General features: G+C 41.5%; 2 pseudogenes; both read right to left on the reverse strand.

Moving 5' to 3' along the window:
• Positions 1-1,395: 1,395 nt before the first annotated feature.
• On the reverse strand, positions 1,396-2,368 carry LOC136406557 (adhesion G protein-coupled receptor L2 pseudogene; annotated as a pseudogene).
• A 137-nt stretch (positions 2,369-2,505) lies between these two features.
• On the reverse strand, positions 2,506-3,803 carry LOC136406558 (adhesion G protein-coupled receptor L2 pseudogene; annotated as a pseudogene).
• Positions 3,804-4,632: the final 829 nt, after the last annotated feature.

The following is a 4,632-nucleotide window of genomic DNA, read 5'->3' on the forward strand; positions in this document are numbered from 1 at the left end:
AAAGTCCAAAGTCCCTTAAACAACTGGTAAATTCAATAGTCATAGTTAAGACTGTTATTTAATTTCTGAAACAGAATAGCTACAAATCAATGTTTTCTGGACAATGAATTTTTGTGGCAAAATAAGCCAGAGTATACACAAGCCTCAACATTTGCTCATACCTGACTTAATCAAAGGGCTGGTGATCTGAAAACACAACTGATAAATCCTTTGCTCTTTCAAGGTCAGCTTCTGACCCTGATATTGGGTTGGAGACAGCCTCACCCACAAATTTACGGTCAGGGTTTATGAACTTAAGGAAAGGGTTGACAATATGAAAACAGAACAGACATTTTCTTCATTCTTTTTTTCTTTTTTTGAAAAAAATTCACTTTTATTTACTGTCAAACCATGTTAAACTTTACACTGGACATTAGTGACGGGCTCATTATTAACAGGTTTACACAAAAAAATCAGATAAAGAAATCAGAATTTTGCTGAAACAATTTATATTTCATTAGAACTTTATCATAAAATAATTACTAAATACAATCAGAAGAAGTAGGAAATAGTCATATTTGTTTTATTTTATGTTAAAAAAAGAATAGGCACCTTTTGTTCACTAGAAAGCTTGTGAGAAGTGCCCAGTGCCCTCTGCCCTCTGCCCTCTGCCCTCTGGTCAGGAATAAACGAATGGAGTTCACAAATTACTTTGTATAGCCATCACCTGGGTTGAATTGTCATTTCCCTTGTTTGCCTGGTTATCTGGCACTCAAACTCCTTGAAACCAGATTCTAGCAGGTTGAAAAACATTAAGTCTTGGGTGCTTGGTGCTTTCACTTTTGCATGTCTTCTTGGCCTAACCTGGTCAGCTGTGTTGCTTTTTATTAATGAAGCGACTACTGTGATTGCCTACCTCTTCACCATCGTGAATGCTTTCCAGGGAGGGCACACTTTTTATCTTTCACTGTGTTCTCCAAAAGAAAGCATGAAAAGAATATGGCAAGTGCTTCCGACCCTCACATTGCTGCAGCGGCCTCCCAACGGAGAGCCCCCACAGGTCAGTGAAGGCATCGACCACCAGAACAGCACTCAGTGTTCCCCTGGGTCACATAGTTGTGTAAGAAAGATGTGGAATGACACAGTGAGAAAACAATCTGAATCTTCTTTTATCTCAGGTGACATCAATAGCACTTCAACCCTTAATCAAGGACATTCACTGAACAATGCCAGGGATACAAGTGCCATAGATACTCTACAGCCAAATGGTCATTTTAACCACAGCTACTCACTGTACAAAGGGGACTACAATGAGAGCGCCCAAGTTGTGGACTGTGGACTAAGTATGAATGATACCGCTTTTGAGATAATGATCATTTCAGAATTATTGGCCAACAAGCTGCGGGGCTGTGCAAATTACAAATTGGTTAGGTGACTGCATGTACATGTTATCCGAGTTTTATTAGTGTCACCACCTTGCAGCCCTGTTTAGACCAATATTCCATCCTCGTTCTCTCTGAGTAGTTCCAGAAGGAGCAGCTTGCATTGAAATAATTGTCAGGATCAATGTGTGCCAAGGTAAAAAGCACAGGACCTGTCAAGGATACTTGGCTGGACTCTGTATTGACTGAAACCAAAACAACATGGGAATTCACTACAATGGTGCTATTACAACCAATAAAGTCAGCACCCAGTTTTATTGGTTGCATTTTAATCTGTTCTAAAGAACTGTCCCAGGCTCCAGTAAATGATGAACATCAACTTTGCAAGCCCGTTTCTGCTGTTCTGTTTGACATTATTTGTAGAGAGTTGGATTGAGCTGCCTTCTCTTTTGATGCCCAGAGGAAATTTAAAGTCTTGGACCTGTCCTTCTGTATTGAGTACTACAACTTTCAGAACAATATTTTCTGTGGGCATTAGGACTCTGATTAGTTCTACCAGATTGTCAGCCAGGACAAAATGTCCTTCCAACTTATCCAGTTGTTGCAGTATGTGCTTATTCAGAATTCCTGTGCTTCTCTGATTCCAAAGCTTAAGGTCTCAGAAGGATGTGCACTGCATCAACAATTGCGTGTTACAACTCCATCCAGCTGAATACTTTTCACTAGTTTGCAGTTCCTGCAGCTGTGCATCAAGAACATCCACCAACCACTTCAGGAGCCTCATTGAAGAACTCATACCCATTAAACACCAGCACTTTGGTATGTTTAGCCATTTCGTTGGCCAGACTAGCAGTGTTTTCTCCACTTCTGATCTAAGCCGGCTGAGTCACCCAGTGTGAGATAGAGTTGCTAGTATTGTGGCCCTCAGGGTTCCATGTTCCGGTGGAAAGCATGCAGAGATTGGAGGCAGTTTCTCTTGTTCCTTTGAGACATTCAACAATCACACCCCCCCACCCCACCCCCCACCCCCGTGTCTGAGGCCACCTTATCTCCCTGGCCCATAGTGCTTCTCAGAATCTCTCTGGCAGGGGAAAATATATTTGTTACAAGGGGGATTTGGTTGTAGAAACTGCTGGAGGTAGTTTTGTCCCTTTGCTTCCTTCCTATGATCCAGCTACAGTTGTGCCCAGGGGGCCTTGCTGTGAAGCATTGCTTGTGGTTGATGCTGTAGTTTTGAACAGCTCAGCTGAAGAAGTTATTGTCACAGCAGTGGTCAGCACTTGGACAGGATCACCAAACTCCAGAGAAAATCATAAAATGAAGTGATTGTTCTGTATGTACAACTGGTTATCTCTGGGATTGTAATCCACTGCAGCTATGTACTGGTACTGGTTGGGGAAGGGAATGTCTACATATTCTTCTCACTTTAATGCAGTATTGTAAATGTAATCAATTGTGTTTTGCTCTCATTGTCTTAGTAAACTGGCCTGGCCACCTAGAAGACTCTGCAGATCATAAAAGCATTTGATGCAGCACATTTTTCATACACAGTCTCCCATGTTGCTTCAAATCAAAGAGTGTATGGATTTAGTTGGCTAATAGGTATCATTCCATTGTTTTGCTCAGTGGCATAAATGACCTATGAGCCATTTTCATCAACTGCTAGGTTGATATCAGTATTTCCTCCCCATCTATATGGTGAGGTATCATGACAGTTGGCATAGTTAATTATGGCCTCTTTACTCTTAATTCTAGTCCTCAAGTCAAATTTCACAATATTCCTCATTCTTTCTTTGTTAAAATAGACATCACTATCATATACCACAAATTCAGTACCATCTACTCAATTTGGAAGTTTATATGTTGTTGTTTGGCGACTATTTTGGAAGTCTTCTAAAGAAGCATATTCTATTAAAGTATCGGTTGATGGAGACTCCAGGGCATGAAATAAGTTTTATCTGCAGCCTGAAGAGGGTCCTTGCTCCAAGCACCTGCCTTTCACTCAGCTTCATATATACATGGTGAGTCCACAATTGCTTTCAAGGTCAGAGGACACAGAAAAAAAGGAACACATTCATACTGGATTTCAAGATATCTGTATGTTCCAGGACATGGATCAGGAAATACATGTGATCCAGTAACTACTATGCATTGTGTTTGATTGTTGCGCCTCTGAGTTATAATATTTAAGGCATCTGGGAGGTAGCAGTTTGTATCCTCCATCTGAAATGTGTCAGCATCACAAATCTTGTCATCTGGCTGATCACAGTTAGCAGTTTCAATCATTATGACATCACTGCCTGAACGTTGCAGATCTGTAGAAAAACCTTCATAGTACAATTCTCGCTTACCTAACCCAAATGGTAAAGCTGTTCTGCCGTAACCTCCTGTATTCAGTAAAATATTGATTATGATAAACCACAGGTGGCAACCAGTAGACATCAGTATTGATTGCTTTAAATATTTTCTTTGTATTCATTAATGAATCTGGATATAAATGCCCAGCTTTGCCTAACCTGTGGTGGCGCAGTGGATAAAGCGTCGACCTGGAAATGCTGAGGTCGCCAGTTCGAAACCCTGGGCTTGCCTGGTCAAGGCACATATGGGAGTTGATGCTTCCAGCTCCTTCCCCCTTCTCTCTCTCTCTGTCTGTCTCTCCCTCTCTGTCTCTCCTCTCTAAAAATGAATAAATAAAAATTAAAAAAAAATTAAAAAAAAAACAAATTAAAAAAAAAAGTTTAGTTTAAAAAAAAAAAGCCCAGCTTTGTAGAACCCAGCAGTCTACATCACTGATTCTCATGTGGGTTCAAGCTGTTCAGGTGGCCTCTGGAGGCCAAGCAGTCACCCTAGGACAGGCTGGCACTGGGTCTACTCTTTCAAGGTTAGTTTTTAAACTTGACATCTTGGATGGGAGATAGCCTCACCCAGGAATTTAAAGTCAGGGTTTAATTTATGTTAAGCAGGACCTCAAATCAAGTTTAGAAACAAATCTTTAATCCTTTAAGGGGGTAGTAGTTTGAGAGGAAAAGTTTAGAAAAACAGGGCCATTCCTAGTGGCTCAGTGGGTAGAGCATCAGCCCAAGGTATGCACGTCCTGGGTTCAGTTTCCAGTCAGGGCACCCCCTTTTCTCCCTCTTCCCCTCCTGCAGCCAGTAGCTCAGTTGGTTCAAGCATTAGCCCCCAGCACTGAGGATGGTTCGACTGGTCTGAGCATCAGCCTCAGGGGCTAAAAATAGCTCAGCACTTGAGCATCTGTCCATGATGGAGTTGC

Source organism: Saccopteryx leptura, chromosome 5 (assembly GCF_036850995.1).
Source record: "Saccopteryx leptura isolate mSacLep1 chromosome 5, mSacLep1_pri_phased_curated, whole genome shotgun sequence".
Classification (NCBI taxonomy): Eukaryota; Metazoa; Chordata; class Mammalia; order Chiroptera; family Emballonuridae; genus Saccopteryx; species Saccopteryx leptura.